The 14,913-nt window shown below is 36.8% G+C and overlaps 2 long non-coding RNA genes across 2 annotated transcripts in view; one reads left to right on the top strand and one right to left on the bottom strand.

Moving 5' to 3' along the window:
* LOC140685735 (uncharacterized) overlaps positions 1-14,913 on the bottom strand; it is a 280,125-nt gene that overhangs the window by 200,939 nt on the left and 64,273 nt on the right. Inside the window, exon 2 of the long non-coding RNA XR_012059096.1 lies at positions 9,819-9,890. This is a non-coding gene — a long non-coding RNA (uncharacterized lncRNA). The remainder of the gene's footprint in view (positions 1-9,818; positions 9,891-14,913) is intronic.
* LOC140685734 (uncharacterized) overlaps positions 1-14,913 on the top strand; it is a 135,002-nt gene that overhangs the window by 81,962 nt on the left and 38,127 nt on the right. The window lies entirely within an intron of this gene.

The following is a 14,913-nucleotide window of genomic DNA, read 5'->3' as shown; positions in this document are numbered from 1 at the left end:
AACACAGAATAGAAGTCCTCAAACCTAAATGAATGTCTTTAGAAGGCAAAAGAGTGAAATGAACATGAGAGAAAGGAACTGTCAGTTGGTGAGATAATCTTTCCTATCAGTCAACTTATATTTTTCCCTCCTAGGTTTTTATTTGCTTGCTGAGTAGCCAGAGACAAAAGTTGTAGGCTTTTATTTGATTCAATGAAGGATCAAATCCAGAACATAAAAATTCAGGCAATTATAATTTCATTAATCTGTTTTATTTCAAATTTCTGTGTGAAATGGATTTTAGAGTCTTCTAACGTATAGTAAACATACCTATATCATTATATAGGTATACTAGTTGTTGCTTTTAGATGCACTGGTTCTTTTTTATAGCTCTATTTTATTTTTATTTTTAAAAATTTTTAAATTTTTATACAAATTTTAAAGATTGCTTTTCATTTACAGTTATTACAAAATATTGGTTCTATTCCTTGGTTTGTACACCACATCTTTGGGCTTATCTTACACCAAATAGTTTGTCTCCCACTTCCCCACCCCTCTATGCACTGATTCTTTGGTGATTCTTAACTGTGTATAAGTAGCTGCCCCTTTCAATCTGGTTGAAAGGATGCTTTCTATTTTCAGTCAAGATTGGCCTTTTTCTTGGAATATTTATGTGAAAACTAAGAAATACTTTGAGTAGCTTAAATGTAGTACAGGTTCAGACCAAAGATAAAGTTTGAATTTTATTACCAAGCAAAGAATTGACTTGCAGAAATAGGGAAGCAGGATGTAGATACAGACTTCTGCCTCGAAGGCTGGTACTTTTTTTTTTTTAATTTATTCATTGCTTTTAAAAAATGAAGAGAAAAAAGTAGCTGAATAACTTCTGGTTGGCTGGATGCCGGTATTATTTTTATTGGCAAGAGTCTCTGAGTGGCTGAAAGGTGGCCATTAACACTCTGACAGAAAGTGCTGACAGGGTGATTATAAGATTAACACCCTATGTTATATTAAGAGTGTCAAAACCTCACTCTTACCTGTCAGTGGAAAATAACAGCATGAGCGGAAACATTACAGAAACAGAACTATTTCTAATGTTAAAGCACCATGCTTTGGTGTGTATAAACTTTTTAAAATGCCCATGTTAGCTACTGAATTTAGTTGATGGTTGAAGGCATTCTTTTTTTAACTCAATAGGTGATTTTTAGGAGTGAAAGGATTATAAGAACTATATATTATAGTAGTTCTCCATTGAAATGGAAGTCTCATCTGATTCAGTCAGTATAAACTAATTATGAATATCAATTATTTTATAAACCAAAACTGTTTTTTAAAATAATTCTTTACCTTAATTATGAAGAAAATTTAACAAACAAGCTTTCCACATTGCTTCTATAATGCTTTGTAGCCCAAAGTTGAAAAATGCCTAATATTCTGGTCCAGAAATCACAAAAACAAGAAGTTTCCCTTCAACAAGATATTTCTTTGTTTGTTTGTTCATTCTTAATCAGAGGGGCTCAGAGAATTCTTCCTCTGCATCACACACAAGACTGTTAAATTTATGTAAATGTAAAATATCAGGATCAATTAAACCATAAAAACCTCTAGTACTTTCTTGTCCTGAAATGGCTTTTCAATGGGTTGAGCTGGTTATTCTTTTGACAGAGTTCTGCTTGGGAAAAATGTTAAAGTCAAGAGTTGCAGGACAAGGGATAGTTTGGGGACATGCTTAACCTGGAGGTGCTGAGTCAGAGAAGTGAGGGTGGAGTAGGGAAAATTATATACCCTAGACTACTAGGAAGGCTAACCAAGTCAGTCTCACTTGGGGTTCTAATAGATTTAGACACCATCCAGGAGTCCTGGGCTCAGCCTCAGTTTCCACTCTACCTTGCTCCAGAAGACCCATTCCATAGAATGAAGATCGATCGGTCCAGGATAGAGCCAAGAACTCCTGAAATCTCAGGGCTGATAGAGCTGTCCTCAGGGAGCAGGGGAAGGTGGATGGGAGGACAGGAACTCAGGCATGGCTGGGCCTAGCTTGACTTACAGCCTTAAAATATTTAGATATATGATACATCAACCTCCATGTGTAGTTTTTTTTTTTAACATTTTTTCTCCATGTGTAGTTTTGCCGTGTGTGTGCGCCTCATAAAGTTAGGGTTGGGCCTGACAGGAGACTATTCCTACCCTAATAGTTCTTTTTTCTCATCCATGTGAATAATTCTCAAATAGCTTTACATTATAAGTTCAATCGTTAAGTCATATATTTAATAGGTAGAATGTTTATTCATGATTTTTTTCATGAAGATTAATAATTTCTATTTCAATCATTGGGTTAGCCAAAAGAAAGTAATAGGCCCAAGGAAGCTCCTGAATTTGTGTTACTGGCTTGGTGACCAGAGAGAGTCCGAACCATTTTGTATAGACATCATACTCCACCAAAGGCAACCATTCCCATGATTTATGCCAAAATTCATCACAGAAACCTGGACATATGGTTTCCCAAACAAACAATAAAGAAGAGTGATTATGAAGGCAATAGTGGAAGAAGTCCTAGAGATTCAGAATCAGGACACTGAATTCCGGAGCCAACTCTGCCTTTAACTATAGCTCAGAATAAAACTTATATTCTCTCAGCATCGGTTTTCTCAGCTGTAAATTGAGAAAGTTAGAATATATATCTTTACGGCCCCTAGCAACCTCAGGACCTGAACAGGAGGAAGGTGAGTAGTACTCAGGTACTCTCACTCTGGTTCAGTGCAACACATTTTCTAAAAAAAAAAAAAATTATAAAATGTATCTTTAATAAATAATTCTGCTATGAAAACAATAACAGTTTTCAAACCACAGACTAGATAATACCAAAAGTCCATTCCAGCTTAAAAAAAACAAACAAACAAAACAAAAAAAACCCTATAGTTTTAATTATATGGAAAAACAGAAAGAGGTTTTGGGTAATCAGACCTAGATGAAACTCTTCGTCTTTGACATTAAGATAAAAAAATGATTAAAAAAAAATCTAACAAATTGCTTTAGGATGCTCATTTTGCCACATGATAGAATCCCAAACTGGCTGACATATATTTTAGCCCCTGGAATTCAGAAGGGCTGATTTTTCTCAATGCATATTCTCTGTTGGATTTGTCAGTATTTCAACTTGAATAAATCAGTTTGGTGAGGATGAACAGATGGCAGATTTTGGTCACTGAGGAATTGAAAGCCAAAGACGAGAAAATGACTTTTATGAAGATAAGGATGGGAAATTGCTGAGAGATTTTTAAAGAGAAGAGCAAAATGAACTGAATGAAAAGGAATGAAGGTAATATGAACAGGAGAGTATTCGGTTGATTGGAGAGCAGATATGCAGGAAGTATCGTAGGAAGGAAAGGTAAGGATAGTCCAGCTGTGAGATGACCAGGGCCCGGATTTGGCACATGGGACCAAGGGAGAGGGAGGACCTGTGTATAACTTGCCAAAGAAGACAAGTCAAGTATGTGTCAAAATGGGAAAGGAGCCAGCATCCCTAGGCGTCCCATCTACAGTCTCCATTCACTTGAACACAACTTCTCTTTTGGGAAAGTAACCTTTGTCCTTTATCCTAAGTACTTTCTAATCATCCACATCCCAATATAAGGTTACATTTTAATGGAAGTCAACTTGGAGACTTCTCCAGTGACATGAAACTGTTTTCTTTCACTCTGTGGTTTAACAGTTTCTCCACAGTAACAGGGCAGCCTTTTTATTACCAGAAACATGGACCTTATTTGTGGCCTTTAGCCATGGCAAAACTCCCACTAAAGCCAATGGGAGTTGTGGCTAAGTAAACCTTAGTGAATAATATTCATTTTTATAAGGTTTGGAATATGAAGCAATAAGAATTGGTATCTGCTTATTATGTGTTGCCTTTAGTTCCCATGAAAGCATTACCACAAATAGGATGTAGGATTATGGCTTCCTTTAGGTACACAATACAAATCTTGAAATCTTGAACAGAAACCATACATTCTTAAGGAAGGAAATACATGTAATTTTAACTAGCTCCTGATTGTTGACTTATAGATTCTCTTTTCTTTGTCCAGTTCAGTATATTGTTTCTAGAAAAAGAATCATTTTTTTCATTCTTTTACTACTCTTAACAAATTCTGAGCCCTATTCCTCTATGAAAAATAAGAAGTGGAGAGAATAGTGTCAGAAAAAAAGCAATATCATTTAGGGAATGATTCTGAAAAATATGATACAGTTTCTAAATAATTTTATAACAGTTTACACCAAATAATCAATAGTGCTGTTTGTATTGGAAATCATCTTACGAGCTGTGTGATCTAGTATGAAACAAAATCACAAAATAGGCACCAGCCAACTGAACACCATATCAGTAACTGATCACTCTATTATGGGCACCATGGCAGTATCCTTTCATACTAGACATTTGCACACTGCCCCTTCTCTTCATCCTCCTAATTTTGATATTACGTGGTCGACACTGGAGGGAAATCACTGTTTGTAATCCATTCATTGAACTCAACTAAGAGTACTACTTTAAATATTTTTTCTAGTTTGGATTAGCTTAGAAAATATGACATACATTCCACTTGACTGACTGAATCATTCACTCCCTGATGGAGTTACTTTGGCAAACTTAAAACATGAAGCACCAGGGACCACTTCTTTCTCCTGGAAATGCTATCTTTCTTTTTCCATGACTCAGATCTTTGCTGGTTAATTTCCTACATGTCTGACTACTCTTTTCCAGTATCCTTATCTCCTCTTCCTCAACCTTCTACAAAAACTTTGTTTCCCTGTTTACATTTACTTTCTTTGGGTGAACTTTGCCACATTCACATCGTTAAGCATCACCTGAACTACAGGTCCCAGGCTGACTGCCTGTTTTTGCAAGTTGAGTTTTATTGGAGTACAGTCACACTCACTCATTGTTGTGGCTGCTTTCTCACTGCAATGGCAGAGCTGAGTAGTTGTAGCAGAGAATGTGTGGCACACCACACCTAAAATGTTTACTGTGTGACCCTTCAACAGAAAGTTTGCCAACATGACCTAGAATGTAGCTGACTCTCCATAAAGTTGCAGCTGAAGTTTGAAAGTTTAACATGTTCAAAACCAAATTTATTTAATGCCATTTTAATCTACTTATTTTGTTTCAGTGAATACTTGAAAGGTGTTTTTATCTGCCTCTTCTTTCATAGTTCCCTTATCTAATTGGTCACAATAGTGCTTATCTCTCTCAAGGTCTGTTCTACCCGTTGATCGTACACATCTCGTACCTGAATATTTTAGTATCTAGTCTCATTTTCAGCATCTATTCCTCTAAATATATCACATACTCTGTTGCCAGTAATCTTAAATACTCATCTGTTCATGTGTTTATTATATTTCATTGGTATCTCCCATTACCTCATGACAAAGTCCAAATCCTTGGCATGTCATTCAAGCCCATTTACTGTATATTCCCATATCCTACTGCTATGTGCACTCTTATGTTTTCAAGACTCTATTTCCCAAGTGCTTAATATCCTTTCTGTCTCACGCATGTCTTTGTTTATTATTATCTCTCTGCTTCAAATGCTTTTTCAACTTTTCTTCTGTGTTCCTACTCTTTTTTTCAAGCTCAATTCAAATGTCAAAATTCTCAGTAAAGCAGTAAAGCTGTTCTCAGCAGGTAAAATTAAATGTTACTTCATTCTGCTCTTATCTGGCTTAGGATGCATGCAACTTTCCCCTAATCTCTAGCAAACTCTCAGAATAAACAGGGTGATTTTTTTTTTTCCCTGTTGAATCTATATGTGGTCTTAGAGTCGTTTTCAGGCAGTTACTAAGAATCAACTAAAGGTGTTCAGAGAGGTAACATCTGTGTCATAGCATGTGATAAATTTTGTATACTTTATGAACAGACAGTAACTTCTTCATATACTTATTCCAAGAACCCAGAACAGGAATAGGTCTTGAAAATCGTATAATCTGCTAAATTGATCTAAACTGATTTAAATTGAGATGGAAACACTAATGCAGTATTCCAAGTTAGGAAGAATCACTATAATTTCAGATATGATTTAAGATTACTTAAAGACAAATACCAAATCTTCTGATTTGAGTGAGGAAGGTAAGTCTGTCTGTTGACATGATGAACTTTATGTCCCCATAGTAATAAAATGATAACTATGATAATAATTACCATTCATGGATTTTCTAGTTATCAAGACTTTTATATTTTGTCTCATTTAATTCTAAAACAACTTTATTATCATCATCATGTTCATCATCATTCTCCTCTCATCATCTTATTTTATAGATGAAGAAACCAAATAAAGAGACCTTAATTGATTTCCTCTAGGTTAAACAAGTATTAAGTCTTGGGATTAAAAGTTATTTCTGCCTAACTCTAAAGGCTGGGTTCTTAAATAAAATATATTGGTCCTTTACTTAGATCTATATTGTATCTGTGAGGGAATACATGAATGGATTATTCTTCTTTTAAGCAGTACACAAAGAATGATTGCAATATGAAATACTTCCAGAAGTACGTTAGAGTTGGGCAGATTCGGAATGTCTTCTAGTCATCCAAGCATGGGCTTTTCAGCTGAATCTTTTTCAGTCTTTAGACACAGGATGATGTGCTAAGTGGTATCAGGTTCCTAAATGAACTGTCTTCACTGGGTTTTATTAGAAACATCCACTGAAGCTTGAGAATTAGGACAATGGTGTCATTTCAAAAAGATATTTTCTTTCCCTTCATCTTTCAACTTGCTTAATGTAAAAGCCATTTTCCTCATGCTGTTAATTATATTCATTGTCTTAAATCCCTGTTTGAGGCTATACCATCTACCTATAAGACAGACATTCTACTTTTCTAACCCCCACTGTTTCTGTCCTATATGTCCTATACTTAAGCTTACATTATGTATAATTCATTATTATATATTATGTCTTTTACTTCTCATTGAAGACTTTAATTCCTGTTTTCCTTTCAACTCAAACCTTTGCCATCATCATAGGAAATTTCAATATTCAAGTAAGCAACATATCCAACTCTTGGTTCATTTACTTCTCAGCCATAAGCTCTCAAAACCATAGCCAGGAAATTGTCATCACCTGAAGTTATTTCTCTCACAAAACCCATAAATCAGATGCCCAATATTGGCAGACAAATCTCCATGGTTGTCTCACATTTCTACACATTTTGAAAGTGAAGTATTGATTGCCCTTTGTTCTGAACTATCTTTAAAAGAATGAGTATATAGAAAATTGTTTCAATATTGTTTTGATAGAAATAGTCTCCCTCCAGGACAAGAAGCATGTTTGCTTACAATCTTGAAAGATATTGTCCTCTAGAGCAAAGGGCAGTTGTGTTTACCATCCAGTATAATAAAAATATCTTCTACCAAGTGCTCACTGACCATTATAAAAACTTTGTGTTACCTAAACTCAACTTTCCTCTCCTGTAATCAAGCCACTGAATGTGTGTCCGTGTGTGTCCACGTGGCCCTTTGTGTTGCCCTGTGGAATTAGATCCTGGAAAACTGTTACAAATTAATTATATGTATTCTGGCTAATTTTATTCCTGTGAGTAATCAATCATTATTCATCTACACACTAACGGTCTGTGTCTTCTATGTACATTCATAAAAGTATGGCACATAGGGTTAAATCTTGAATATTTCACAGTTCTTGACATCCGCTTTCTGCACAGAGTCTCTTGGATATTCTTCCATTTTGCATGCTAAACTTGCCTGCCTGCCATCTTACTCTTTTCTTTGGCCACTCAACTTGCCTCAAGTGCAAAAGCCCTCTCTTGTCTTTATTCATTTCTAGTCAATACTCTGAACCATGTTGCCATTCTTTTTCCATTAACTACACCGGAAAAGATTCTAGTTTTCATGATTCCAGGTATCTGCTTTCTTTTTTCCTAAATGTAGCCTGCTAAACACTTCAGGGTGAGGGATGAAGGGGGGAAATAAAATAGACAGAAGATCAGTATCAATATGACTTAATGATCAACAATGTCAAGTAGTCCCTCACTATTCTTCTAGTTATGTCTCTCTTACTTTGAGGGAATACTTTTTAAACTTGTCCCATTCCCTTCAACTTCAGCATTAGCCTCAACTTTCTTACTTCTTAGCAAATTATTATTTTTCCTATTTCATAAGAAAGAGAGTAGCTATCAAATGGGATCCACCTAAACTTTCCATCACCAAATGTATAAATACATGCTCTTTTTACACAAAATATCATTTATGAATATTTATCCTTCATAAGAACATAGAAGTCCTACATTTAATTTAAAACCTTAAACATATTTAGCTCAATAACTTGATTCCTGCTATTTATTAAATTTTGTCTCCTTAGCACAATAAACCTGTTGATCCAATAATGACTATTTTCTCTGCTTCCCTGAGTTGGAAATGAGTTACTGAGATACAGTGTTTCTGATACAACACTCTTGGAAGAGATGGACCTACTGGAAAGCTTAACTTGCTCTAAAATGTATAACCTGGCAGGATAAAAGGGGGATAAAAACTTTACAAAAGAGCCATAATGGGATGAGACTGCTGCAGTTGGCACTTTCTTCTTGTTTGAACAATGCCCTCCAATCCAACCCAACCCATGTGAATTTCTCTGAACAGAAGGTTGGCAAACAAAAACAAAAACAAAAACAAAAACAAAAACAAAAAAAACAGTGAGGTGAAGTCAAAACAACCAGAGAAAGAAGCCTGGACTGTTAACACATCCTGCACTGGAACCAGGGTGTAAAATAGGAGGCATGGGTAAGTGGTGCCACATCTTTTTTGACTGAAAAATTAAGTTAGTTCCCCATTTGTTAAACAATATGTACTTGATGTTATGAATGCTCTTGATTATATCTAGACACCTAAGTGAATTAGAGAGCCTTAAGAAAGGCTATTTTTAATCCCTTTAGAACCAATGTTGCCAAAACTCCATCTAAGGCAAATCTTGTCATGTGTGCTTTGGACCACATTGTGTTGTACCATTAAGCAATCTTGCATGTGGTGCTATCTTTTCTGAATCTCCACACTTCCCTCTGAAAACTTAGCATCTCAGTTTAAATGTACTCAAGACTATTCTGCACTGTTAGATCCTTTCAGTGGCCTCCTTTCAGTCTGTCTTTCTTGATCTCATTACACTTTTAAGATAGTGGACCACACATCTTTCTTAAATTTTCCTTAGCTTTTGTAAGCTGCATTTTCATATTTTTTTCTCCTACCTTTTTCTCTTTATTCCTTGTCTTGTTCTCTGGTACTTCCTCCTTGAATAACAGTTAAGTATTGGATTTCCTCAGGACTCATTTCTAGGTCCTTTTCTTTTTCCTTAAAAGACTGCCTCTAATTAGGTAATTATATCTACTTTGAGAACTCCAAAATGAGACTCTATACTAACAGCTCCAAAATCTTCATTTCTAGCATGGGGCTTCTCTTCCAATTTTCAGGACCACATATCCCAGAGCCTACAAATTTTCTCTGTATCACAAACAAAAATGTACAAATAGATCTCATAATTCACCACCTTAGCCTTTGCAACTTTCAAACACTAGTACATTTTTAGGTTTCTATCTCAAATTTTTCACCATAAATTAAATATCTGAAGAGGATGTAATTTTTAGAGTTTTATAGAGTGACATGTAAAAACATTACTGTTAATTTCTATTTGTAGCCATAAGGGAGTTAACAAATATCAGCTTACCTTTGAGCAAATAACTATAAATCTGGACAAAATATATGAAGCAACTGTTTTTAAGCATTGGACCCCAAATAAGTCAGGACTGTGATCCTTGAAAGCAAGGAAACATATGAAGTGACCTCCAAGCTCACCTTGGCTTTTTGCCTGGGGGCGTGTTCCAAGCCACAGCAGAGGTAATTGGAGCACAAAGAGTGGTGGTCCCTCTGGGCAAAGAAAAGAGTGAATGGTGTTTGAGTTTATTGAAATGACTGCAGTTATCATTAGACTTACCATTATAAATATAATAACATAAAATCAAACAAAAATAATATATTACACTATTCGATATATCATATTAAACATAAATAAAATATTATTGGAAATGCATTTTTACATGAGATAAAATATCTTTCTTCCAATTATCTATTTACCTACTGATGACTATCACCTATTGGATGAATCATTCTAATTCCTAGTTTTAAATCTCATAAGCAATAAATAATTTTAAAAAACCCTAATCCAAACAAATAAGTATATTGAACTAGAAGTCTTTTTTAAAACTTTCAGTGCCACTTATTTTAACTTATATTCTTAAAGTCACATAGTGATCAATCACAAAAATATTAATGATCTCTGAGCTGATAACTAGTGTGTGCAAATATAATTGATTTTTATACATTAATCTTATATCATCCATCTTTCTAATTTTCTTATTTTTTCTAATAATTTATCTGTAGTTTCCTTGGGTTTTCTATGTAAAGAATTATATCATCAGCTAATTATGCAAATTTATTTTCTCCTTTTCATTCCTTAGTTAATAATGCTCTTCTTCTGTCTTTTGCATTTTGAGCTCAAATACATATTGAATGAAAGTGAACACAGGAGTAACTTGTTCGCCTTAACTTTAAATGGAGTGCTTCTCAAATTTCCCCATTTGGGATCATAATCGCTGTAGGTTTTTCATAAATTATTTTATTAAGTTGAAGAAGTTGCCTCCTATTGCTAATTCATAAGGATTTATTTTAAATTTTAGGCATATGTTTACATTGTTATCAAAAGTTTTTCTGTATTAATTGATATGATGCAATCCATTAATGTTAACATGGAGCTATCTTTACATACCTGGGGCAAACTGAACTTAATCATAATGTATTTTTTTTTACTATGCTGCCATGTGGAAATTGGTGATATTTTGTTTAGGAATTTTTCACCTATAGTCATCAGGTAAATATGTCTGTAAAGTTCTTTTCTTGTATTATCATTTTCTGACGGTTTCAAAAATTATATGACTTCTTAGAATAACTTGAGGAGTGTTTCTTTTTTCACAGTCTATGAAAGAGTTTACATGTGTCAAAACATCAGACTACCATTCACTATCTTTAGTAGAAAAGCTTGATTTATGCCTTATTTAACTACAGAGAGCTACAGTGGCCAGATACAGTCACACTGGATGGAACAAATAGCTGATGATACATGGTTTTTGCAGGAAGATTTGGTTCTGGTTATGATGGATATAGGGACAGAAATGGGCAGATGTCAATGTTACAGAAGCATGGTCAGTGTTGGTTAGAGAGATGGGAGTGGGGTACTGGTCCTAGAAGCATAGCTTGGAGTAAGTCCATTGAAACTTAGCTGACTTTCATAATGTAAGGCTGTCACTGATTGGTTGGCTCTCAAAGGTGTGTTCATTCAGCTGTCACTGGTTAACTAAACAGGTTTAAAATCACCTCTTACACGAATTTTCTTACACTAACTTAGTGTTCTATAATTCAGTTCAATTCTGACACTAACTACCTGGAGTTAGCACAGATCACACAAGTTAGTGAGCACTGTCCCACAAAACTGCCACCACTTCAGATACCAGAAGAAAGTCCTAGCTTTTGGCTACCTGCACTTCTGGATGACTTTCTACAAATTCAGGAATTCCAGAACTCTTGCCCCTTCAGATCTGATAATTTTCTAGAAAACTCACAGAACTTGGGAAAGTGCTATACTGAAGATTACAGTTGTATTATAAAGGATAAGACTTAGGATTAGCTAAGCAAAGAGAGACACAGAACAAGGTTGGATTGGGAGAGGGGAGGTAAAGGACTTTCACACTCTCTTTCCTTCTGGAATCCAGGCACACCTCCCTCCCAAAACATCAAGATGTTTACCAATCTGGAAGTGCCCTGGACTACCTTGTTCAAGATTTTTTACTGAGGCCCCATTACATAGGTATGATTGATCAAGTTATTAGCACTTGATTAAATCAATCTCCAGCTCCCTTTTTCTCCCCCTAGATATTGGGAGGTGGGAATGAAAGGTCTGATCCTCTTATTATGTGTTTGGCCAGCCCCTCTGTTGAAACTTTCTGTGGGTCCACCATGAGTCACCGTGCTAGCTTAACTTCATTGCCAAAACAGGCTTGTTATGAGTAATAAAAAGCATTTCTGTCACTCAGGAAATTCCAAAGGTTTTTGAAGTTTTGTGCCAGGAATACAAAGCAAAGACCAAATATATATTTTGTATCATACCACCCATGGTAATAGAACATCAACAATTTCTTAGTAGTGTGGGAGCTTATAAAATTCTCAGGTCTCCCATTTCATTCTTAATCAACCAAAGCTGCTCATGAGTCCATCAGGGACTGTCCAGCTTTCCACCACTTTTAACAAAAGTGATTTTTCTTGAAAATGTGGTTTTGTTTGCAGAAGTCTGATCTTTCATTGAGCTTCAGTCAGCATGATTTTATCCTGTTCATGGTTCTGAATCACTTGTTGTATCATCTATTGGGACAAAGATTCTACAAAATGTAGAATAATCTAATACTCTGGACAACAGTTATCAGGTAACATTAGATGACAATGAGGAAACAGGTACAATTAAAATATTATAGAAAGGAATTGGAAGGCTCCCTGGAAGATTTCCCAGGCCTGATAAAGGAAATAAAGTTACAGATGAGGCATTAATTAGTCATATCTTTTGCTATCCTAGAAAATATTTCTTCTTGGTGTTCGTTTTCTAACAAGGTCAACGTGTCCCAAATATGATAGGTTGCCTCGTGGAAGAGTTTGTCAGATGCCAATTTGAACTGTCTAGTTTTATCTTAACCTGATGCATTTTACTACCTTATTGTACTTACTGTCTCTTTTCCAAATCTGGGGTCAAATCTTGAATATCTCCAAAGATTTGTTTTTCTCCTGCATGAAGAATCCTTGTTTAAAGACATTAGCCATTACAGGCTATGAAGATTAATGATCTGCTAACTTTTTTTTTTGTAGTTTCCCTATGAAGCACACTGTGTTATGTGTTTAACTCAAGACAATCCAGGACAAAACAAAAATACATGAGATTATACTTTGTACAAACAGTCAAACAAAACGGAAAGGAAATGATAAGCAAATTAACTGAAAAAAATATTTATTAAATACTGCAACAAAAACATCTAGTGACTTTATACAAAAGCCTATCTCTAATTTTCAACATATGATCTTCCTCCAAACTAAAAGGCCTAATTAAAACAAAGGCCATAAAGAAAGATAAAGGACATTTTATAATGATTAAAGGAGTAATACAAGATGAGGATATTACACTCATTAATATATGTGCACCCAATATAGGAGCACCTGAGTACATAAAACAATTACTAACAGAGATAAAGAGGGAAACTGATGGGAATACAAACATTGTCAGAGATTTTAACACCGCATTAACATTACTAGACAGATCTTCCAGACAGAAAATAAATAAGGCAACAGAGAAATTAAATGATACAATAGAAAAATTCGATTTGGTGGATATTTTCAGAGCATTACACCCCCAACAAATAGGATATACATTCTCTTCAAGTGTACATGGAACATTTTCTAGGACTGATCATGTATTTGGGCACAAAAGAAGCCTCAACAATTTTAAGAAGATAGAAATTATCTCAAGTGTCTTTACTGATCATAATGCCATGAAACTAGAAATCAACTACAGAGAAACAAAGGAGAAAAAAAGGAAAGCACAGAGATTAAACAACATGCTATTAAAAAAAAATCAATGGGCCAATGATGAAATCAAAGTTGAAATTAAAAAAAATACCTTGAGACAAATGAAAATGAAAGTACAACCAGAGAGAAGCAAGATGGTGGAGTAGAAGGACACTTGTAGCTCACCCTCTCCACAAATACAACAAAACTCACATCTACGGACCTACTCAGCTAACCAGAGCACCTGCCGAACTCCAACAGAACATCACTCTCTTCGAAAGACAAAGACGCCAAAAATCTGGTAGGAGAAAAGGAAAAAACAAAGAAGAAAAAGCAAAACAGTGCGGGACCAATCCTGCGGGGAAGGCAAAGGAGGACTGGCGCTCGTTCGCTGGGTCTCCCCTCTCCAACAGAGAGGCCAGTGGGACGAAGGGGGAGCCTCTGAGGCTCAGATCTGCCCCAAGCACCCTTTGACCAACAGAACTGAGTTAAACAGGCACAAAGAGTCCCTGTGACACCCAGCCCGAGGCGCGAGCTGGCAGCTGGGGGCTGGGACAGGCCACCCGAGCCGGGCAGAGGACTGGGGCGGCTGCACTGGGGCAGCCCCAGGGGACTGCAGGGGGCTGTGTGCCGTGGCTGGGAGGGGATAAGGAGCAGAACAACCTCGGTCCCCCATAAATTGCAAAAAAAGCAAAGCAACTGGGCTGGTTGCTCTGGGGGGAGGGGCGCCATAGCCTTTGTCTCCTCAGACCTGCGCCGCCATAACTGGCACTTCTCGCAAGAAGAGAGGCGGAGCTCATCCACAGCTGCCATCTCCTGTGCACAGCGCCCGGGTGGGGGTGGGGGCAGAGCCGAGCCCTGAATCCGCACCCGGGGGCTCCGCAACCTCCTAGAGAGGTCGGAGACTTGTTTACAGCCTGAGGCAGATAGGATCTTTCTACCCTGGCACCTCAGAGAACTTGCCCCACCAAGACAAACAAGGAGCTGAGATTTGGCACAGAGCAGGGGTGGGGCCGTTCCGCGGTCTTCCCCAAGCCCTTTGGAGCACCAACCTGAGGCGGAGTGAGCAGCTGCACAGAGCAGCGGAGCAACCGGCACCGGGAGAGGGTGGGTGGCAACCCGCTTTCCTGGCAGGAACACAGCACCTGACCACGGTGCTGGAGGGGGACGTGATCCACCCACCTGCCTCGCCCTAGCACAGCATCTGACAGTGGCATCAGGGGGCAGAGTGACTCACCCACCCACCAGGTAAGAGCTCAGCACCTGACCCAGGGTTAGAAGGGGGCACGAT

This window comes from Vicugna pacos, chromosome 2, assembly GCF_048564905.1.
Source record: "Vicugna pacos chromosome 2, VicPac4, whole genome shotgun sequence".
In the NCBI taxonomy this organism is placed as follows: domain Eukaryota; kingdom Metazoa; phylum Chordata; class Mammalia; order Artiodactyla; family Camelidae; genus Vicugna; species Vicugna pacos.
This window is presented reverse-complemented; position numbering and strand designations above follow the sequence as displayed.